This window comes from Lissotriton vulgaris, chromosome 8 (assembly GCF_964263255.1).
Source record: "Lissotriton vulgaris chromosome 8, aLisVul1.2, whole genome shotgun sequence".
NCBI classification, from domain to species: Eukaryota; Metazoa; Chordata; class Amphibia; order Caudata; family Salamandridae; genus Lissotriton; species Lissotriton vulgaris.
The window spans coordinates 1,574,927,176-1,574,951,842 of NC_141696.1; the positions used below are offsets into that span (position 1 = coordinate 1,574,927,176).

General features: G+C 45.3%; 1 protein-coding gene across 1 annotated transcript in view; it reads left to right on the plus strand.

Moving 5' to 3' along the window:
• The window catches only part of UBASH3A (ubiquitin associated and SH3 domain containing A), a 281,915-nt gene that overhangs the window by 15,602 nt on the left and 241,646 nt on the right, over positions 1-24,667 (plus strand). The window lies entirely within an intron of this gene.

Sequence of the window (24,667 nt, forward strand, 5' to 3'; positions counted from 1 at the left end):
CTCAGTTCAAAGTATGCGCTGTACAAGAGTACTCAGTTCAAAGTATGCTCTGTACAAGAGTACTCAGCTCAAAGTATGCACTGTACAAGAGTACTCAGTTGAAACTGCGCTGTACAAGAGTACTCACTTCAAAGTATGCTCTGTACTAGAGTACTCAGTTCAAAGTATGCGCTGTGCAAGAGTATTCCGTTCAAAGTATGCGCTGTACAAGAGTACTCAGTTCAAAGTATGCGCTGTACAAGAGTACTCAGTTCAAAGTATGTGCTGTACAAGAGTACTCAGTTCAAAGTATGCGCTGCACAAGAGTACTCAGTTCAAAGTATGCGCTGTACAAGAGTACTCAGTTCAAAGTATGCACTGTACAAGAGTACTCAGTTCAAAGTATGCTCTGTACAAGACTACTCAGTTCAAAGTATACGCTGTACAAGAGTACGCAGTTCAAAGTATGCGCTGTACAAGAGTACTCAGTTCAAAGTATACGCTGTACAAGACTACTCAGTTCAAATTATGCGCTGTACAAGAGTACTCAGTTCAAAGTATGCGCTGTACAAGAGTACTCAGTTCAAAGTATGCGCTGTACAAGAGTACTCAGTTCAAAGTATGCGCTGTACAAGAGTACTCAGTTCAAAGTATGCACTGTACAAGAGTACTCAGTTCAAAGTATGCTCTGTACAAGACTACTCAGTTCAAAGTATACGCTGTACAAGAGTACTCAGTTCAAAGTATGCTCTGTACAAGAGTACTCAGTTCAAAGTATACGCTGTACAACAGTACTCAGTTCAAAGTATGCGCTGTACAAGAGTACTCAGTTCAAAGTATGCGCTGTACAAGAGTACTCAGTTCAAAGTATGCTCTACACAAGAGTACTCAGTTCAAAGTATGCTCTACACAAGAGTAATCAGTTCAAAGTATGCGCTGTACAAGAGTAGTCAGTTCAAAGTATGCTCTGTACAAGACTACTCAGTTCAAAGTATACGCTGTACAAGAGTACTCAGTTCAAAGTATGCTCTGTACAAGAGTACTCAGTTCAAAGTATGAGCTGTACAAGAGTACTCAGTTCAAAGTATACGCTGTACAACAGTACTCAGTTCAAAGTATGCGCTGTACAAGAGTACTCAGTTCAAAGTATGCTCTACACAAGAGTACTCAGTTCAAAGTATGCGCAAACCAAAACTCTTACAAAAATACTTAAGTTAGCACAGTATATACAAATGCCCGAGGGGCACGGAAAACCATATACTCTGAAAGTGGAATGTGAAATTCCTAGCAGGTAAGTACAGTACTAATAGCTTTTGGAATCGCTAGGACTTGACTAGGGAATCGTTAGATTACTTCTAGGAGGCCTAGGGGACTCGGGTGCAGTGTGTGCACTCTCACGCGAGATGCGGACAAAAGTCTATGATAGCTAGGATTTAGAAAGTTAGTGTTCTCGGGCGAACCCGACCTGGTAGGGAGAAAACGAAAGTAGATTCTGACCCTTGGATAGTGAGGCTATGCTGGGGCACCGAAATGCCGAAGTTACCTAGCCCAGGGGCTGCAGCTGCATAGGTCTGAAAAGACGTCGGGAATCCTCGTAGACGGACCAGGAGCCGGAAGAAAAGATGCTGGCCGGTGACCAGTGAAGAAAGTTCAGTTGGATCCAAGCCTGGATCTCGAAGATAGATGACACCTGAAAGCAGAGGGGACCAAGTTCGAGACTACTAGCCAGTAGTCAGTGGGCACCAGGAGGGCACCGGATGGTAGCCACCTCGACAAGGTGAGTGGGTGACGCTGGAGCTCGAAGATCTCACGGACCAGGAGGCGTTGTCGGCGACCAGGATGGAGGATCGAGCTGTCCCACGAAGATAGAAGCTGTCGGCGTCGCTGGACCCAGGATTGGGCAACAAAGCCTTGGCAAATTCAAGCCCACGCGGTGGACTCAAAATGGCGTCTGGAGTGGACCAGGAGGGTCCGGGGTGCCTCTCTTCAAGAAGGAAGCAAGGGCCAGTCGGGAGCAACCAGACCAGCAGTCGTGAAGTCGTTGGGCGTCGTTCAGAAGGCCACAAGCCAGCCGGCTAGTAGCCAAACAACGTGGTGCACAGCAAACAGCAGAAGGGCCCCACGCAGATCGTGGAGATGCAGGGAGGCTGACCTTGGGTGCTGGAGCTGCGCAGGGTCGGGGCTTCTCGGACCCCAAAGCACTTACCAGTGGAGGACACGGTGGGCTTGCAGTAAAGATGTCGTGCAGTCTTGGCGATCGTCGGTCCCTCGAGGTCTCGTCGCACTCACGGTTCTCAGCTTGGCTGTAGAGGTGAGTAGAGGTCAGAGGTGCCAGGGAAGCCGGGTCTCGTCGAGCTGGGTCGTCGGATTCGTGATGAAGGACTTGCAGCAGACCGCAGTGTTCTTTAGGATGGTGCCCGCTTGATGCAGGGTGACTACTCCTTAGCCACAAGGGAGAATCTTGAAGAAGAAATCGTGAAGTCCTTTCGAAGAAAGTGGTATCTTGATTCCAAAGATGATCTAATTTGAACAGGGGGCCCGCTCCTATCTTTATACTAAAAAAGGGGGCTGACCCGGTGACTAGGTCCTGCCTATGGGTGGGACCAGGAGGGGGGTGGTTACACCCCTCTCCCCTGCCGGACTTCCCCAGGCCAGGGGCTGGTGTGCCCCTGGAACTGGTTCTGACTGGCCTATGCGTAGTGAGCACCGGGGTGCCACTCAGCAGTCACCTTCCTGAAAAGCCCTGCCTACCCAGGATACACAAAACCATGTCTGGGACGGTGCTAGCACCGCCCCGGACAGGAAACCCTTTGTCCAGGCCTCCCTCGCTGGAAGGACTCCCAGCAGCAGGAGGTCAGACTCGTGTCTGTGGTGGCAGCATCCATTTTGTGGAGCTGAGGCTTCAGTTAACTTTAACCGGGGTTCACAGTTACATACATGTCGTGTCCCTCTAGAAGGGTGGAATGCTAACCCTGTCGCCAGAATTGGCGAGGGGTTAGTATTCCAATTCGTATGACACCTTACTCGACATGTTTTGATAAAGCAATACCAAAGATAGCATTTAACCGCGAGGATTATAATGCACTTAAGAGTATATGGTATGCGATATCATGGAACAGCTATTAGGACTTGGTTCCGCAAGCTGCAGACAGGCTCAGCTCATGCCAGAGCACCATCTCACACGATTCCAAGCACTCTGCCTTCAGGATTGTCAAGGCCTGCCATAGGAGTGACTGATAGGAATCTGTGTGTCCATTTTTAGGGTTAGGTATAGGTATACTACACCTACAGCAAAGGGTGATTACACGACTTTGCCCCAGCTGTCATGCAGCCAGTTGTGTCAAATTTAGGAGGCCAGCCAGGGGTGGCATAATACATGCTGCAGCCCCTGGCAGCCCTGGGTACACCCATGCCCTGAGTTACAGGGTCTGATAAGGTGGCCCAGTACCAATTGGTAGATGCACCTAGGGTACATGTCGTAATTTAGAAAGAGAACAGCCAGGCTGTGGGTCTGATTGGCAGGCCCACAGCCAGAGAAAGTCGTAAACCAGTGAAACAAAAGCAAAAAATCTGGGTGATCATAGGATTGCAGACCCTACTCTCCTACATGCTGTACAAGAGTACTCAGTTCAAAGTATGCTCTGTACAAGAGTACTGAGTTCAAAGTATGCGCTGTACAAGAGTACTCAGTTCAAAGTATACGCTGTACAAGAGTACTCAGTTCAAAGTATGCGCTGCACAAGAGTACTCAGTTCAAACTATGCTCTGTACAAGAGTACTCAGTTCAAAGTATGCGCTGTACAAGAGTACTCAGTTCAAAGTATGCGCTGTACAAGAGTACTCAGTTCAAAGTATGCGCTGTACAAGAGTACTCAGTTCAAACTATGCTCTGTACAAAAGTACTCAGTTCAAAGTATGCGCTGTCTAAAAGTACTCAGTTCAAAGTATGCGCTGCACAAGATAACTCAGTTCAAAGTATGCGCTGCACAAGAGTACTCAGTTCAAACTATGCTCTGTACAAGAGTACTCAGTTCAAAGTATGCGCTGTACAAGAGTACTCAGTTCAAAGTATACGCTGTACAACAGTACTCAGTTCAAAGTATGCGCTGTACAAGAGTACTCAGTTCAAAGTATGCGCTGTACAAGAGTACTCAGTTCAAAGTATGCTCTACACAAGAGTACTCAGTTCAAAGTATGCTCTACACAAGAGTACTCAGTTCAAAGTATGTGCTGTACAAGAGTAGTCAGTTCAAAGTATGCGCTGTACAAGAGTACTCAGTTCAAAGTATGCGCTGTACAAGAGTACTCAGTTCAAAGTATACGCTGTACAAGATTACTCAGTTCAAAGTATGCGCTGTACAAGAGTACTCAGTTCAAAGTATGCGCTGTACAAGAGTACTCAGTTCAAAGTATGCGCTGTACAAGAGTACTCAGTTCAAAGTATGCGCTGTACAAAAGTACTCAGTTCAAAGTATGCTCTGTACAAGAGTACTCAGTTCAAAGTATGCGCTGTACAAGAGTACTCAGTTCAAAGTATACGCTGTACAAGATTACTCAGTTCAAAGTATGTGCTGTACAAGAGTACTCAGTTCAAAGTGTGCGCTGTACAAGAGTACTCAGTTCAAAGTATGCGCTGTCCAAGAGTACTCAGTTCAAAGTATGCTCTGTACAAAAGTACTCAGTTCAAAGTATGCGCTGTACAAAAATACTCAGTTCAAAGTATGCTCTGTACAAGAGTACTCAGTTCAAAGTATGCGCTGTACAAGAGTACTCAGTTCAAAGTATGCGCTGTACAAAAGTACTCAGTTCAAAGTATGCTCTGTACAAGAGTACTCAGTTCAAAGTATGCGCTGTACAAGAGTACTCAGTTCAAAGTATGCACTGTACAAGAGTACTCAGTTCAAAGTATGTGCTGTACAAGAGTACTCAGTTCAAAGTATGCACTGTACAAGAGTACTCAGTTCAAAGTATGCTCTGTACAAGACTACTCAGTTCAAGGTATACGCTGTACAAGAGTACTCAGTTCAAAGTATGCTCTGTACAAGAGTACTCAGTTCAAAGTATGCGCTGTACAAGAGTACTCAGTTCAAAGTATGCGCTGTACAAGAGTACTCAGTTCAAAGTATGCTCTACACAAGAGTACTCAGTTCAAAGTATGCTCTACACAAGAGTACTCAGTTCAAAGTATGTGCTGTACAAGAGTAGTCAGTTCAAAGTATGCGCTGTACAAGAGTACTCAGTTCAAAGTATGCGCTGTACAAGAGTACTCAGTTCAAAGTATGCGCTGTACAAGAGTAGTCAGTTCAAAGTATGCTCTGTACAAGACTACTCAGTTCAAAGTATACGCTGTACAAGAGTACTCAGTTCAAAGTATGCTCTGTACAAGAGTACTCAGTTCAAAGTATGCGCTGTACAAGAGTACTCAGTTCAAAGTATGCGCTGTACGAGAGTACTCAGTTCAAAGTATGCTCTACACAAGAGTACTCAGTTCAAAGTATGCTCTACACAAGAGTACTCAGTTCAAAGTATGCGCTGTACAAGAGTACTCAGTTCAAAGTATGCGCTGTACAAGAGTACTCAGTTCAAAGTATGCTCTGTACAAGAGTACTCAGTTCAAAGTATGCTCTACACAAGAGTACTCAGTTCAAAGTATGTGCTGTACAAGAGTAGTCAGTTCAAAGTATGCGCTGTACAAGAGTACTCAGTTCAAAGTATGCTCTGTACAACAGTACTCAGTTCAAAGTATGCGCTGTACAAGAGTACTCAGTTCAAAGTATGCGCTGTACAAGAGTACTCAGTTCAAAGTATGCTCTACACAAGAGTACTCAGTTCAAAGTATGCTCTACACAAGAGTACTCAGTTCAAAGTATGCGCTGTACAAGAGTACTCAGTTCAAAGTATGCTCTACACAAGAGTACTCAGTTCAAAGTATGCTCTACACAAGAGTACTCAGTTCAAAGTATGCGCTGTACAAGAGTAGTCAGTTCAAAGTATGCTCTGTACAAGAGTACTCAGTTCAAAGTATGCGCTGTACAAGAGTACTCAGTTCAAAGTATGCTCTGTACAAAAGTACTCAGTTCAAAGTATGCACTGTACAAAAGTACTCAGTTCAAAGTATGCTCTGTACAAGAGTACTCAGTTCAAAGTATGCGCTGTACAAGAGTACTCAGTTCAAAGTATGCTCTGTACATGAGTATTCAGTTCAAAGTATGCACTGTACAAGAGTACTCAGTTCAAACTATGCGCTGTACAAGAGTACTCAGTTCAAAGTATGCGCTGCAAAGGTACTCAGTTCAAAGTATGCGCTGTACAAGAGTACTCAGTTCAAAGTATGCTCTGTACAAGAGTACTCAGTTCAAAGTATGCACTGTACAAGAGTACTCAGTTGAAACTGCGCTGTACAAGAGTACTCACTTCAAAGTATGCTCTGTACTAGAGTACTCAGTTCAAAGTATGCGCTGTGCAAGAGTATTCCGTTCAAAGTATGCGCTGTACAAGAGTACTCAGTTCAAAGTATGCGCTGTACAAGAGTACTCAGTTCAAAGTATGTGCTGTACAAGAGTACTCAGTTCAAAGTATGCGCTGCACAAGAGTACTCAGTTCAAAGTATGCGCTGTACAAGAGTACTCAGTTCAAAGTATGCACTGTACAAGAGTACTCAGTTCAAAGTATGCTCTGTACAAGACTACTCAGTTCAAAGTATACGCTGTACAAGAGTACGCAGTTCAAAGTATGCGCTGTACAAGAGTACTCAGTTCAAAGTATACGCTGTACAAGACTACTCAGTTCAAATTATGCGCTGTACAAGAGTACTCAGTTCAAAGTATGCGCTGTACAAGAGTACTCAGTTCAAAGTATGCGCTGTACAAGAGTACTCAGTTCAAAGTATGCGCTGTACAAGAGTACTCAGTTCAAAGTATGCACTGTACAAGAGTACTCAGTTCAAAGTATGCTCTGTACAAGACTACTCAGTTCAAAGTATACGCTGTACAAGAGTACTCAGTTCAAAGTATGCTCTGTACAAGAGTACTCAGTTCAAAGTATACGCTGTACAACAGTACTCAGTTCAAAGTATGCGCTGTACAAGAGTACTCAGTTCAAAGTATGCGCTGTACAAGAGTACTCAGTTCAAAGTATGCTCTACACAAGAGTACTCAGTTCAAAGTATGCTCTACACAAGAGTAATCAGTTCAAAGTATGCGCTGTACAAGAGTAGTCAGTTCAAAGTATGCTCTGTACAAGACTACTCAGTTCAAAGTATACGCTGTACAAGAGTACTCAGTTCAAAGTATGCTCTGTACAAGAGTACTCAGTTCAAAGTATGAGCTGTACAAGAGTACTCAGTTCAAAGTATACGCTGTACAACAGTACTCAGTTCAAAGTATGCGCTGTACAAGAGTACTCAGTTCAAAGTATGCTCTACACAAGAGTACTCAGTTCAAAGTATGCGCTGTACAAGAGTAGTCAGTTCAAAGTATGCACTGTACAAGAGTACTCAGTTCAAAGTATGCGCTGTACAAGAGTACTCAGTTCAAAGTATACGCTGTACAAGATTACTCAGTTCAAAGTATGTGCTGTACAACAGTACTCAGTTCAAAGTATGCGTTGTACAAGAGTACTCAGTTCAAAGTATGCGCTGTACAAGAGTACTCAGTTCAAAGTATGCTCTGTACAAAAGTACTCAGTTCAAAGTATGCGCTGTACAAAAGTACTCAGTTCAAAGTATGCTCTGTACAAGAGTACTCAGTTCAAAGTATGCGCTGTACAAGAGTACTCAGTTCAAAGTATGCGCTGTACAAGAGTACTCAGTTCAAAGTATGCGCTGTACAAAAGTACTCAGTTCAAAGTATGCTCTGTACAAGAGTACTCAGTTCAAAGTATGCGCTGTACAAGAGTACTCAGTTCAAAGTATACGCTGTACAAGATTACTCAGTTCAAAGTATGTGCTGTACAAGAGTACTCAGTTCAAAGTATGCGCTGTACAAGAGTACTCAGTTCAAAGTATGCGCTGTCCAAGAGTACTCAGTTCAAAGTATGCTCTGTACAAAAGTACTCAGTTCAAAGTATGCGCTGTACAAAAATACTCAGTTCAAAGTATGCTCTGTACAAGAGTACTCAGTTCAAAGTATGCTCTGTACAAGAGTACTCAGTTCAAAGTATGCGCTGTACAAGAGTACTCAGTTCAAAGTATGCGCTGTACAAGAGTACTCAGTTCAAAGTATGCTCTACACAAGAGTACTCAGTTCAAAGTATGCTCTACACAAGAGTACTCAGTTCAAAGTATGTGCTGTACAAGAGTAGTCAGTTCAAAGTATGCGCTGTACAAGAGTACTCAGTTCAAAGTATGCGCTGTACAAGAGTACTCAGTTCAAAGTATGCGCTGTACAAGAGTAGTCAGTTCAAAGTATGCTCTGTACAAGACTACTCAGTTCAAAGTATACGCTGTACAAGAGTACTCAGTTCAAAGTATGCTCTGTACAAGAGTACTCAGTTCAAAGTATGCGCTGTACAAGAGTACTCAGTTCAAAGTATGCGCTGTACAAGAGTACTCAGTTCAAAGTATGCTCTACACAAGAGTACTCAGTTCAAAGTATGCTCTACACAAGAGTACTCAGTTCAAAGTATGCGCTGTACAAGAGTACTCAGTTCAAAGTATGCGCTGTACAAGAGTACTCAGTTCAAAGTATGCTCTGTACAAGAGTACTCAGTTCAAAGTATGCTCTACACAAGAGTACTCAGTTCAAAGTATGTGCTGTACAAGAATAGTCAGTTCAAAGTATGCGCTGTACAAGAGTACTCAGTTCAAAGTATGCTCTGTACAACAGTACTCAGTTCAAAGTATGCGCTGTACAAGAGTACTCAGTTCAAAGTATGCGCTGTACAAGAGTACTCAGTTCAAAGTATGCTCTACACAAGAGTACTCAGTTCAAAGTATGCTCTACACAAGAGTACTCAGTTCAAAGTATGCGCTGTACAAGAGTACTCAGTTCAAAGTATGCGCTGTACAAGAGTACTCAGTTCAAAGTATGCTCTACACAAGAGTACTCAGTTCAAAGTATGCTCTACACAAGAGTACTCAGTTCAAAGTATGCGCTGTACAAGAGTAGTCAGTTCAAAGTATGCTCTGTACAAGACTACTCAGTTCAAAGTATACGCTGTACAAGAGTACTCAGTTCAAAGTATGCTCTGTACAAGAGTACTCAGTTCAAAGTATGCGCTGTACAAGAGTACTCAGTTCAAAGTATACGCTGTACAACAGTACTCAGTTCAAAGTATGCGCTGTACAAGAGTACTCAGTTCAAAGTATGCGCTGTACAAGAGTACTCAGTTCAAAGTATGCTCTACACAAGAGTACTCAGTTCAAAGTATGCTCTACACAAGAGTACTCAGTTCAAAGTATGTGCTGTACAAGAGTAGTCAGTTCAAAGTATGCGCTGTACAAGAGTACTCAGTTCAAAGTATGCTCTGTACAAGAGTACTGAGTTCAAAGTATGCGCTGTACAAGAGTACTCAGTTCAAAGTATGCGCTGCACAAGAGTACTCAGTTCAAAGTATGCGCTGTACAAGAGTACGCAGTTCAAAGTATGCGCTGTACAAGAGTACTCAGTTCAAAGTATGCGCTGCACAAGATAACTCAGTTCAAAGTATGCGCTGCACAAGAGTACTCAGTTCAAACTATGCCCTCTACAACAGTACTCAGTTCAAAGTATGCGCTGTACAAGAGTACTCAGTTCAAAGTATACGCTGTACAAGAGTACTCAGTTCAAAGTATGCGCTGCACAAGAGTACTCAGTTCAAACTATGCTCTGTACAAGAGTACTCAGTTCAAAGTATGCTCTGTACAAGAGTACTGAGTTCAAAGTATGCGCTGTACAAGAGTACTCAGTTCAAAGTATGCGCTGCACAAGAGTACTCAGTTCAAAGTATGCGCTGTACAAGAGTACTCAGTTCAAAGTATGCTCTACACAAGAGTACTCAGTTCAAAGTATGCGCTGTACAAGAGTAGTCAGTTCAAAGTATGCTCTGTACAAGACTACTCAGTTCAAAGTATACGCTGTACAAGAGTACTCAGTTCAAAGTATGCTCTGTACAAGAGTACTCAGTTCAAAGTATGCGCTGTACAAGAGTACTCAGTTCAAAGTATACGCTGTACAACAGTACTCAGTTCAAAGTATGCGCTGTACAAGAGTACTCAGTTCAAAGTATGCGCTGTACAAGAGTACTCAGTTCAAAGTATGCTCTACACAAGAGTACTCAGTTCAAAGTATGCTCTACACAAGAGTACTCAGTTCAAAGTATGTGCTGTACAAGAGTAGTCAGTTCAAAGTATGCGCTGTACAAGAGTACTCAGTTCAAAGTATGCGCTGTACAAGAGTACTCAGTTCAAAGTATACGCTGTACAAGATTACTCAGTTCAAAGTATGCTCTGTACAAGAGTACTGAGTTCAAAGTATGCGCTGTACAAGAGTACTCAGTTCAAAGTATGCACTGCACAAGAGTACTCAGTTCAAAGTATGCGCTGTACAAGAGTACTCAGTTCAAAGTATGCGCTGTACAAGAGTACTCAGTTCAAAGTATGCGCTGCACAAGATAACTCAGTTCAAAGTATGCGCTGCACAAGAGTACTCAGTTCAAACTATGCTCTCTACAACAGTACTCAGTTCAAAGTATGCGCTGTACAAGAGTACTCAGTTCAAAGTATGCTCTGTACAAGAGTACTGAGTTCAAAGTATGCGCTGTACAAGAGTACTCAGTTCAAAGTATACGCTGTACAAGAGTACTCAGTTCAAAGTATGCGCTGCACAAGAGTACTCAGTTCAAACTATGCTCTGTACAAGAGTACTCAGTTCAAAGTATGCTCTGTACAAGAGTACTGAGTTCAAAGTATGCGCTGTACAAGAGTACTCAGTACAAAGTATGCGCTGCACAAGAGTACTCAGTTCAAAGTATGCGCTGTACAAGAGTACTCAGTTCAAAGTATGCGCTGTACAAGAGTACTCAGTTCAAAGTATGCGCTGCACAAGATAACTCAGTTCAAAGTATGCGCTGCACAAGAGTACTCAGTTCAAACTATGCTCTGTACAAGAGTACTCAGTTCAAAGTATGCTCTGTACAAGAGTACTGAGTTCAAAGTATGCGCTGTACAAGAGTACTCAGTACAAAGTATGCGCTGCACAAGAGTACTCAGTTCAAAGTATGCGCTGTACAAGAGTACTCAGTTCAAAGTATGCGCTGCACAAGAGTACTCAGTTCAAAGTATGCTCTGTACAAGAGTACTGAGTTCAAAGTATGCGCTGTACAAGAGTACTCAGTTCAAAGTATTTTTCTGCACAAGAGTACTCAGTTCAAAGTATGCGCTGTACAAGAGTACTCAGTTCAAAGTATGCGCTGTACAAGAGTACTCAGTTCAAACTATGCTCTGTACAAAAGTACTCAGTTCAAAGTATGCGCTGTCTAAAAGTACTCAGTTCAAAGTATGCGCTGCACAAGATAACTCAGTTCAAAGTATGCGCTGCACAAGAGTACTCAGTTCAAAGTATGCACTGTACAAGAGTACTCAGTTCAAAGTATGCGTTGCACAAGATAACTCAGTTCAAGTATGCGCTGCACAAGAGTACTCAGTTCAAAGTATGCGCTGTACAGGAGTACTCAGTTCAAAGTATGCACTGTACAAGAGTACTCAGTTCAAACTATGCTCTGTACAAAAGTACTCAGTTCAAAGTATGCGCTGCACAAGAGTACTCAGTTCAAACTATGCTCTCTACAACAGTACTCAGTTCAAAGTATGCGCTGTGTGAGAAGGTGGCCTGATATGCAGTGCTCACTATTCTAGTGAACACTATGTATCAGTCCAGCAACCCTTATTGATGATTGGCTGTAAGTCAACCTTATAGACAAGCTATCTTAGTAGCATGGATACGAGCAGTCTAAGGCTAAAGACTCGAGAGGGCGTGTTAAGCCAGCTGTTTACCACACATATACCCCTTGAACAGCAAGTGAAAGGACACCACACAAGTGTTATGAAAATAAACAGTTATTTATTAAAGATCACAACAGCCCTGTACTCTTTATGAGGACAGGGTACTAAGCACAAACCAAAACTCTTACAAAAATACTTAAGTTAGCACAGTATATACAAATGCCCGAGGGGCACGGAAAACCATATACTCTGAAAGTGGAATGTGAAATTCCTAGCAGGTAAGTACAGTACTAATAGCTTTTGGAATCGCTAGGACTTGACTAGGGAATCGTTAGATTACTTCTAGGAGGCCTAGGGGACTCGGGTGCAGTGTGTGCACTCTCACGCGAGATGCGGACAAAAGTCTATGATAGCTAGGATTTAGAAAGTTAGTGTTCTCGGGCGAACCCGACCTGGTAGGGAGAAAACGAAAGTAGATTCTGACCCTTGGATAGTGAGGCTATGCTGGGGCACCGAAATGCCGAAGTTACCTAGCCCAGGGGCTGCAGCTGCATAGGTCTGAAAAGACGTCGGGAATCCTCGTAGACGGACCAGGAGCCGGAAGAAAAGATGCTGGCCGGTGACCAGTGAAGAAAGTTCAGTTGGATCCAAGCCTGGATCTCGAAGATAGATGACACCTGAAAGCAGAGGGGACCAAGTTCGAGACTACTAGCCAGTAGTCAGTGGGCACCAGGAGGGCACCGGATGGTAGCCACCTCGACAAGGTGAGTGGGTGACGCTGGAGCTCGAAGATCTCACGGACCAGGAGGCGTTGTCGGCGACCAGGATGGAGGATCGAGCTGTCCCACGAAGATAGAAGCTGTCGGCGTCGCTGGACCCAGGATTGGGCAACAAAGCCTTGGCAAATTCAAGCCCACGCGGTGGACTCAAAATGGCGTCTGGAGTGGACCAGGAGGGTCCGGGGTGCCTCTCTTCAAGAAGGAAGCAAGGGCCAGTCGGGAGCAACCAGACCAGCAGTCGTGAAGTCGTTGGGCGTCGTTCAGAAGGCCACAAGCCAGCCGGCTAGTAGCCAAACAACGTGGTGCACAGCAAACAGCAGAAGGGCCCCACGCAGATCGTGGAGATGCAGGGAGGCTGACCTTGGGTGCTGGAGCTGCGCAGGGTCGGGGCTTCTCGGACCCCAAAGCACTTACCAGTGGAGGACACGGTGGGCTTGCAGTAAAGATGTCGTGCAGTCTTGGCGATCGTCGGTCCCTCGAGGTCTCGTCGCACTCACGGTTCTCAGCTTGGCTGTAGAGGTGAGTAGAGGTCAGAGGTGCCAGGGAAGCCGGGTCTCGTCGAGCTGGGTCGTCGGATTCGTGATGAAGGACTTGCAGCAGACCGCAGTGTTCTTTAGGATGGTGCCCGCTTGATGCAGGGTGACTACTCCTTAGCCACAAGGGAGAATCTTGAAGAAGAAATCGTGAAGTCCTTTCGAAGAAAGTGGTATCTTGATTCCAAAGATGATCTAATTTGAACAGGGGGCCCGCTCCTATCTTTATACTAAAAAAGGGGGCTGACCCGGTGACTAGGTCCTGCCTATGGGTGGGACCAGGAGGGGGGTGGTTACACCCCTCTCCCCTGCCGGACTTCCCCAGGCCAGGGGCTGGTGTGCCCCTGGAACTGGTTCTGACTGGCCTATGCGTAGTGAGCACCGGGGTGCCACTCAGCAGTCACCTTCCTGAAAAGCCCTGCCTACCCAGGATACACAAAACCATGTCTGGGACGGTGCTAGCACCGCCCCGGACAGGAAACCCTTTGTCCAGGCCTCCCTCGCTGGAAGGACTCCCAGCAGCAGGAGGTCAGACTCGTGTCTGTGGTGGCAGCATCCATTTTGTGGAGCTGAGGCTTCAGTTAACTTTAACCGGGGTTCACAGTTACATACATGTCGTGTCCCTCTAGAAGGGTGGAATGCTAACCCTGTCGCCAGAATTGGCGAGGGGTTAGTATTCCAATTCGTATGACACCTTACTCGACATGTTTTGATAAAGCAATACCAAAGATAGCATTTAACCGCGAGGATTATAATGCACTTAAGAGTATATGGTATGCGATATCATGGAACAGCTATTAGGACTTGGTTCCGCAAGCTGCAGACAGGCTCAGCTCATGCCAGAGCACCATCTCACACGATTCCAAGCACTCTGCCTTCAGGATTGTCAAGGCCTGCCATAGGAGTGACTGATAGGAATCTGTGTGTCCATTTTTAGGGTTAGGTATAGGTATACTACACCTACAGCAAAGGGTGATTACACGACTTTGCCCCAGCTGTCATGCAGCCAGTTGTGTCAAATTTAGGAGGCCAGCCAGGGGTGGCATAATACATGCTGCAGCCCCTGGCAGCCCTGGGTACACCCATGCCCTGAGTTACAGGGTCTGATAAGGTGGCCCAGTACCAATTGGTAGATGCACCTAGGGTACATGTCGTAATTTAGAAAGAGAACAGCCAGGCTGTGGGTCTGATTGGCAGGCCCACAGCCAGAGAAAGTCGTAAACCAGTGAAACAAAAGCAAAAAATCTGGGTGATCATAGGATTGCAGACCCTACTCTCCTACATGCTGTACAAGAGTACTCAGTTCAAAGTATGCTCTGTACAAGAGTACTGAGTTCAAAGTATGCGCTGTACAAGAGTACTCAGTTCAAAGTATACGCTGTACAAGAGTACTCAGTTCAAAGTATGCGCTGCACAAGAGTACTCAGTTCAAACTATGCTCTGTACAAGAGTACTCAGTTCAAAGTATGCGCTGTACAAGAGTACTCAGTTCAAAGTATGCGCTGTACAAGAGTACTCAGTTCAAAGTATGCGCTGTACAAGAGTACTCAGTTCAAACTATGCTCTGTACAAAAGTACTCAGTTCAAAGTATGCGCTGTCTAAAAGTACTCAGTTCAAAGTATGCGCTGCACAAGATAACTCAGTTCAAAGTATGCGCTGCACAAGAGTACTCAGTTCAAACTATGCTCTGTACAAGAGTACTCAGTTCAAAGTATGCGCTGTACAAGAGTACTCAGTTCAAAGTATGCGCTGCACAAGATAACTCAGTTCAAAGTATGCTCTGTACAAGAGTACTCAGTTCAAAGTATGCGCTGTACAAGAGTACTCACTTTAAAGTATGCGCTGTACAAGAGTACTCAGTTCAAAGTATGCGCTGTACAAGAGTACTCAGTTCAAAGTATGCGCTGTACAAGAGTACTCAGTTCAAAGTATGCGCTGTACAAGAGTACTCAGTTCAAAGTATGCTCTGTACAAAAGTACTCAGTTCAAAGTATGCGCTGCACAAGAGTACTCAGTTCAAAGTATGTGCTGTACAAGAGTACTCAGTTCAAACTGTGCTCTGTACAAGAGTACTCAGTTCAAAGTATGCGCTGTACAAGAGTACTCAGTTCAAAGTATGCGCTGCACAAGAGTACTCAGTTCAAAGTATGCGCTGTACAGGAGTTACATGATGCAGAAATAAAATACAGAAACACAAGATCCTGGAAAAGCTAACATTCTGAGAAGGACTGAAACATTAAGTAAAACTTGAAATATAAACAAAAACTAAATCAAATCGATAACATGGATTACTTTAACATGTTTTATATCCATTATTTGAAATCCATGCCAGTAATGTTAAGCACATGAACATGGGAGCTGTTAGGGACTAGTTTCAAAGTATGTTTTTAATTATTACTGGGGCTGAGACCTGGCCCACTTAAAGCCCTGCCTCCCTCATCCCATTGTGGCATCATATACGGTGAACAAAAAGGAAGAAATCACAAAAGCTGTCCGTAGACCATCTGCCAAGGGTCCAACATACTCCAATCCTAGGGGCATATTATCAAGAACGGCGTTAAAATTAACACCACATTAGCGGCAGAAAACTGCTGCCAAAGCGGCGACAATGGGCTTGATAATATGCCCTGGGGAATTCCAATAGAAGCCCAGGTTAACACCACAACATGGGCTTCTATTGGAATTCTCTACGGCATATTATCAAGCCCATTATCGCCGCTTTAGATGCAGTTTCCTGCCGGTAAAGCGGTGATAATTTTAACGCTCATCCTTGATAATATGCCCCCTAGTTTGTCCTGAAGCATGATGAAAGAGAGGGACAAACACAGATAGAGACAGCGTGACCACTTTAGAGAGAGTTGAAGAGCAAACACTAAACCTACAGCACCCAGATCTCTGGAAAAATCACACAATAAAGTCAGGGGTAAAGCAAACCTGACGAAGGACAGTAAATATAGATTGGGAATCAATGCATGAAAGAGTAGGTGCTCAGGGTAAAAACCAAGAGGCCACAGGAACGGCCTTAGGATGATTTCTTGGGGTATCTCTTGAATAGAGAGGTGGCAGTGAATTCTCGAACACATTCCCACCTTTGAAGAGGGGGCATACTCCTGTCAGAGATCTGGTGATTATCCAGGAAACTCAGCCGCACACAGATACTACTCGGCACTGAAGTCCCTAAGGAAACACATACTTAAGGAAACAGAGGACACCGCTGTCACCAAGTTGCGTAGTTTGCTCAACTTCACACTACACAAACTGCACGTAGCACAGTGCAAACATGCGTAGCGTTGTGTAGCGTAGTGCAGCAGTCATTTTTTGCTTGCTCGCGGTCCTCAATGTCAAGTTGGCGACCACAAGCAAGCAAAATGACCTCCTCGCAAGATTTTTTCCTTGTTCGCGGTCAGCAACATCAAGTTGTCGATCGTGAGCATGGAAAATAAACCTCCCAGCGAGATTCTGAACGCGGGGAGGTCAGGTTTCTAATTGCGAATGGTCGCGCATGCTCGCGATGAGAAACTACCAGTCCGCGTAGAGAAAGCTGCAGCTCGAGTAAAAATCTACTCGAGCGGCAGAAAAGTACAGCTCGCACTGTGCAAGATGCCGTTTTCAATGATTCGACAGTGCCGGATGCTTGTCCGCACTGTGCAATCATTGAAAACGACATCTTGCACAGTGCGAACATGCTACTATGCAGTTCGCGTAGTGCGAAGTGCACTTCGCGTAGCTACGCATAGCGCTACTTCGTGAACTACGCCCACCCCTAGTATGGACTAAGATGGGACGAGGTACATCCACTCAACAGAGTAGGATGGATAAGTACACAATCTCACGTAATAGGTCAAAAGGTCCATACCACTCAGGAAACATAAAGGAGACCCTCAAAATGACAGTGGCAGAACCATCAGTAAAAGATGTCCTGATAACAGTGAGAGGTGCTAAGCGCATCCTGGAGTCTAAGACTATGCGTTGATCGAAGTTAACCTAAGATCTGACTTCAGGAAAATGAATGGAAGGTTCACGCACAATGAACAGTCAGTAAGCACAATGAAGGCAGAGCTCAAGACCCTGCACTACACTATGGATAACCTACAGAAAGAGAAGGAAGCAATACAGGCAACATTCGAAGATACAGAGGGCAGGCCCAGAAAGAACAATGTATGTATAGTGAGGCTTCCAGACAGACCAGAAGGACCAAGTGTGGAGCTGTTCCTAAAGGACAGGGTGCTCAACAACCTTAAAGCCAAAGGCTTGTCTAATTTCTTCTCAGCAGGAAGAGCTTTCAGGGCTCCAATGCCCCTCCAAACCCAGAAGGGCCCCTTCAATCAGTTAATACCTGAATCATCAACTACCACAACCAAACAAAACAGGGACAACCAAAACACCATAATCAGACTTTACTTCAGCAGTACAAAAGTAGCGCTGCAATTTTCATGAAGCCAATAGAATTCCGCAACTGAAATAAATAAAATATAAGATGACATTTCCGGCCAAGCTGTGGATCAAAGATGAAGATAAACTCTGGACTTTTGTATCCATTGAGGAAGCGAGGGCTGGCACCACGCCTTGAAAGCAAAACCCTCAGTAAGGACAGACACAGACATTTCCGACATGATGGCTGAGGAGAGGTCAAAATACTGGACAGGAGTGGGAGAAATGCTGGACGGGGAGAGGGAGAGAGGTGCCACAGGGGTGGGAAGTCACCCTCACCCACACAGGTGTGATGGAGGATGGCAAACAAAGAGGAACACCGGATAGAGACATTACCAGAAGCTCTAAAGGGAGAGTGAAGATCAAAATAGGAACAAGGAAAGAGAATGGGAAGGTGCAAGAGACCCTTTCAAAAGCAGGGAATGGTTGGGGAATCCACACAGCAATCTGCAGAACTGGTAAACGATTCAGACAAGCAGGAGATGGGGGTTGGGTGGAGGAAAAAAGACACTGGTGCTCTCACCTCACCTCTGAATAAATACTAGGGGGCAAGAAAGAGGCAGAGCACAGTGTTAGCTTCCTTGGCTTAACAACTCACTCTGCCACTTCTGAAACACAGGGCTGCACTGCATTTACAAGAATACTGTGCCGCCCTACATTTACCGCTGAGCTGGCGCTACTTTAGCTGCCTAGTGCCAATGCAGGCACCCTTGCACCATAGTGCGAAAGTGCCTGCGTTGAGGGAATGATTGTTTATATGCAGGAAGGTGTCCCTTCCTGCACATAAACTAAATTCAGAAATGGCATTTTGAAACTTCTATGTGTGCTGCTTAATGCAGCACACATAGTAGTTGCAAAACTTCATTTTTTTAAATGATTGTTTATGTGCAGGAAGGTCTCCCTTCCTGCAAATAAACAATCAATGGCGTTTTGCTGTTTCTGTGTGTGCTGATCCGCCCGCTAGTGAACGGCCTGCACGACCCCCGGAGATAAGCACTCTACTAAACGAACAGGAGACGTTGTTCCCGCTATCTATTCCTCTCTCTGGGAGCCTTTGGGAGGAACGGGCATCCTTCCCCCTCCCTTTCCTGATACCCTCGCCACTGATCCAGTGATGGCGTTGGCCCTAAAAAGTGCACCTAGGGCCCAATACTAAAAGAGTACTTCCGACCCTTTGGATTCTAAATTTCAACGTTATCGTATGGACCTCCTGTCTCTGAAGTCACTCAAGATCGTTCACGCTTCACCCCTTGCTGAATCAAATCCTCAGGCAAATCTGACCCTATAGCGAGCAGGGGATCCTCGCTCGCTCATCCTTCTATTCCCCAGTTTAAAGATAACTCTCTATCATCTGTGGCCCACGTCTCACTCCAACTCTTCCCCGCCCTGATGAAGGTGTAGCCCGACTGCGGCTATACACCGAAACACGCGTCGGCGCTTGTTCCAACCTTGGAACCCACTAAAAACTTCTCTGGGACTGTATACCATCTGTCCCATGTCCACCTTGTACATCTGTGGTTACCGTGTAAAGTGAAGTATGAATGATTATGAATGATTGTGTGTGTGTTGGTGATATGAACTGTGGGAATATAGGCCCTGTTTAGAATTTTTTTTCACTATTCCTATTTTTTATTGTATATTTATAACTGTTATTACTGAACACATGTATGCATATCCTAAAAATGCCTAATGAAAATGTGAAAAAATGAATTGTAATTATTTATAATAAACTGTCTTTTGATAAAACACCTCTTGCTATGTGTCTGTGAGATATCCCCCTGGGTTCAGAGTGATATGTAGTTTTGGACCTATTTTAGGCCTTCTCTATATTCTTCTAGGCAGGTTTCATTCCTGTTTTGATACAAAGGCAGCACACATACAGGCACATGCATCAAAGCATTTTGCGATCGCAAACGGTGCGAATCGCAAAAATCGTCCGTTTGCGATCTCAAAAATTGCTTTTGGAATGCATGAAACAAGTAGCCCCTCGCAATTTAAGAAATCACAAAATTTGTGATTTCTTAAATTGCGAGTGCATTTAAGGAATCGCAATTTGCGATTCATTAAATGCAATGCAAGAAAGTAAAAAGATTTGCGAGTTCGCAATTAAGAATCGCAATTTACCATCACATGTAAGGTGGTGGTAAAGTGCGATTTTTTTGAAAAAAGCATCAAAGTGCATTTTTCAAAGTCCCATGTTACGCACACACATGCCCCTGGGGCATGTGTGTGCATAACATGGGTGCCCATATCAATTTCAGGGGTGCAACAGGGTGTCCTTTGGACACCCCTGCACCCTTGAAATCGCATTCTCCATTTGCGAATCGCTAATTGCGATTCGCAAAATGAGTATTTCTTCCCATTCATTCCTATGGGCCTTTAGGCCCATAGGAATGAATGGGGAGGGATTCCTTAATTGCGACTTGCAATTTGTGAGTCGCAATTAAGGAATGTTTAGAAATCGCACATTTTTCAGCGATTCCTACATGCATAGGCATTTGCGAATTCTTAATTGCGATTCCTTAAAAATCGCAATTAAGAAATCGCAAATGACTACGATGCATGTACCTGTATGTAACAGCAAAAACAAGGAGAAATTAATATTTCTCCTCGTTGCGCCAGGGTAAAGCCAGGTTTTCCCTGGTCTTAATTTTGGCGCTGCCCCAAATTTATGCCGCCCTTGTAAATATGGGGCAGTGTCAAACTCAATGGGTGTTGTTGCGGAACGCCCACAGCAACACCCACTGCCCTCCCCTTTCACGCTAAGTATAGCGTGAAAGGGGAACTTATTCACAAGGTGGCGTTGAGCCAAGTTAGGTGGCTTAACTTCGCCTTGGACTGCCTTGTGAAAAAGCCTCTATCGCCACCACAACATCAAGAAAATTTATGTTGTGGCGCCAATAGGGGCTTGTAAATATGTCCCTAGGTATTTAATAAACTGACATCATGGGATGGTCAGAGAAGAGGAGTAAGACACTATCCAAGAAGGGGAGGGGCTCTGGGTCCTCTGAGCTTCCGGTACTCAATAGAAACACAAGTCAACACATGGGCCTTGGGCACCAGGTCCACTGTGAATTGGGTTGTTGGTTGTTAAGACGCCGTGGCACAGGGAGGCGTGGGCAGGTGTGGCACTGGGAGACATCAATATCCCAGGGACAAATGCAATCAATTAGTCATTGGAATGAGCATAATCATAATCAGCCTGGTCAAGAGGAAGAGGACATATAAAACATGGTAATACCCTACGAAACACAACACAGAGTGGAATGGCAGGACTTCAGGGCAAAGGCCTTAAACTTTAATGCTGGAATGTAAATGGCCTGGGAAATAAGATATAAACAGGGATTGTCCACCAGTTATTCCAAAGGCATCGTCCAGACCGGACCTTCTTGCTGTAAACACATTTGAAGGGAACCCCTGTAAGACGCTGGGACATTGACGATACCGTGTATTATTTTATCCCATTCCGGCTTCACCTCGACTCCGGAGGAGGCATTATCATTAAAAAAAACTTTAAAATTAGAAACCACATGGATAGACCACCATAGCTGCTCTGCGGTTGTGATGGAAACCTAGAGTCAGGAGAATCCTTTAATTTGTGAAGGAATGAGTGCCGGCGCCCAAGGAATTGCTTGGGCGGGGGCCGGTGGCCGGTGGCCGGTGCTATCGGCGATCAACATGCTAAATACCAATGCTGCCTAGTCTTGCTTCCATCTCTTGCCTCTTTAACCCACCGCCAGACTCTCCCTGTTGCTTTATGTCATGCTTGCTCATTGTTTTTCATCCCTGCTTTCTCCCTTTGTCACTTTTTCTGTCCTTCATTTCCTCATTTGTTCCCCCTTATGTGTTATTCCCTCTCTTGCTCTAGATCAAAGCATCTTATGGAAAAATAAGTTCCAGTCCCCAAAAAAGGAGTGCTGGTTGGCCCATCAGTAAGCACCAGCTCAAATTAAGCACTGGGAAAAACTATATCTCTGCAACATGTACCTCCCACCCAGATTCCAGTCTATGGCCCGAGACAGAATCGGTCCACGTTTGGTGCGAGAAGTGGAAGACCTACTACTAAAGGGGGAGATGAGAACCTGGTATCATCAGATGAACTGGGCAGATAGTGCAAAAAATGTGGGAGAGAAGATACCTTATATCAACCGCTCACAGACTATATAATGATACTCACGAAACAGATACAGGAATGATAAATACTTACTTAGGCGAATCTCCAGTCACGCTCCAGCATGGACCGAACTGGCCTGCCTGGAAGTGAGACCCCAGCTAGCATGGATGTGAGATACGTGGATTCTGTGGGGGGGGGGGGGACGGACGGAAGGGGGGCTAAAAAAAACATTTAGTATGTTTGGAAAATAGGAACTCTAATGACTCAAATACACCGCATTGGGAGATTGGGAGGCACATAGGGCAGTGATTGATTGACAAGTGATGTCCCTAAAGGACGCTCTAAAAAAGAAAAGATGGGTTTTATGCCCAACAGAAGCACCAGATTCGCTCTTCGGCACCTATATTGATGCCTTAGCCACAGAGAGATCCGATGGATCTGACAGTGGTTCTGACGTTAGATGCGACCAAAGCCTTTGATTCGCTAGAGTGGCCCTACATGCTCAGAGTCTTGGAATATACAGGATTCTGGCCAAATATATGGTGTGGATCTGACCGCTCCATAAGAAACAATGGGCAGGGTCAAAATCAATGGAGTCCCATCGGAACACTTTCATCCGGAGAGGGGAGCGAGCCAAAGGTTCCTGCCCCCCCCCCCCCCCCCCCCCTTCTGATCCCAGCTCTGGTACGGCAGCCACTGGCTTGTTGTTTCCAGAGAGATGCCCTCACCTGTGGGCTGTGCTGGGATGGCACTTGGGATGAGAGAGCTTCCCTGTATGGCATACAGAGGAGGACGTCATCCGCATACAGTGTATGCGGATGACGTCCTCCTCTACGTGGCTCGGCCAGAAACAAACAGAGATAGGTTACTACAAATCTTTAAACTATTTGGCGAAATCTTAGGGTTCCTTGTTAACTGGGGGAAATCCATCCTACATCCACCCACCAAGTGGTCTGCACTAAAACCAACCAGGTGCAGCATGACTCTTAGCAGAGACAGCTTGCAACACCGAGGCACATACATCAAATGTAAATCAGGGGAGCTTTTAGGCGCTATTGTGTTCTCCTCTAGGAGGTTTAAGGAGGTTACATGCCACAGGAGAAGGCTACTCTTATCTTTTCTGAGTTGAACTGTCCTCTTGCAAATGATGGTGTTACACAAACTCTTGCATACTCAGCAGAACACACCCTACTGGGGTCCAGAAGAGTCTTGAGAACAGCAGAAGCAGCGATACAACTCTTACAATCAATCAATCCGTAGATTTGTAGAGCGCCTCTTGTCACCCATGAGGTTATGCAGGTGCTAGGCAATAAGATGGGGTCCACCACAGATGGCTACGCTGAAACTGACCAAGGGTATCTCTGATGGGGCCATTGCGCTTCCAGAGGTACAAAAATACTACTGAGCCTCCCAATCGGGGGTGGTCAATGAGTGGGCGCTTTCTCCATGAGACAAGCCCCCTTAAGGGTCAAAAGACGCTCAATGTATCCCCGGGGTACCCCGTCCTTTATAGCAAGAATAATGTAATAGCATTGCCCCCAGTCATGCAAGAAGCCCTAGCGACTAAATATCTGGGGTGGGAAAGGGTCCTAACCAAAGAGACCCCAGTACGGGACAGTGATCTAATGAAAGAAGCCGGTGGGATCCCTGGAGTCCAGAAGTGGGACTTAATAGGAATCAGCCAATTGGGAGCCGCCTGGGTATTAATGGGCCAATGACCTTTAAGGCACTCAATACAGAATACCATGCTGTTTAGGCATGGCAGAGCCTATCCCAAGCGGCCCTGAACACCAAGGCTTATCCCCATTGGAGGAGAGGATTGTCCCCAGACCTTTGTCCAAGAAAGCAGAATGCCTAAAAAATAATAAACAACGCGCCAGACCCTTGAGTGTGAAAGAGTCCGCTGGCCCAAAGGCTCAGGATGGGGACTTCGGATGCCTTTGATGCCCATACCTGGGTATACCTGTAAAAGCTACAAGACATTTAAAAGACCCTCTGTCCTCCGAGCTGCCAGTCATGGTAGAACTCTTGGGATGCCAGGGGTGCCCACAGGTCCAGGGCAGGGAGTCTGGCCACCGAAGCTTCAGCCAGGACAGGGCCAGGAACACGAGATCACCTCTGATTGTTTTGTGTGCAGTTGTGGGCCTGTGTGTCCACCTTGGCATTGCCCTGCCTCCCCCTCAAGGGTCCCTGTTTCATGGATCTCAGGTGGTCAGGCAGCCAATGTTTTGTTTTGTTTTGTGCTGCATTTTTTAGTGCTGTGTTATTGTCTCACAACTGGCATCTCATGTTCTCCGTCCCCTCCCTTTTTCACATTGTTTTCTTCTAATTTCTCAATAAAGTATTGGGAAACACAGAATGAACTCTATAGCACCAGACAGAGCTCAGAAGGAAGGGGAATAATCAAAGATGTCGGTCAGCAGAGTCCTGTGCCGCCTCCCACAACAACCGCCCCAGTTTGACACCATCAAACGCATGGAGTCCAAAGTAGATACTACCACAGACACGCGCAGACCTTACACCCACCCATGACATGTACAACGTGTACATACAGCTTCCATGTATGTCCTACTCATAAGAAAATAAAGGGACCAGGGCATCAAACTCTGCAGAGTGATTCTGTTGGCCAATGTCGCCTTCCATGTGTTGTGTAGTGTGTAGTGGACATGAAGTGGACCCTGCCAGACATTGTGGGGGTCCTGCCAGACATGGTGTGGGCCCTACTAGGTGTAATCTCCCTTTGCAGGAGTAAGGAGTGGGTTTCGTCACGTGCCTCAAGGTGTGGAGGGGGCTGTGTCTGCCAGGACTCTTGTTCCTATGCCCGACATCTTAGCTGTATGTTGAAACAAAGGCAGGCCTTTACCACGCATGCCGGTACTCTGAAATATTTACAATGAATGCATCTTTACC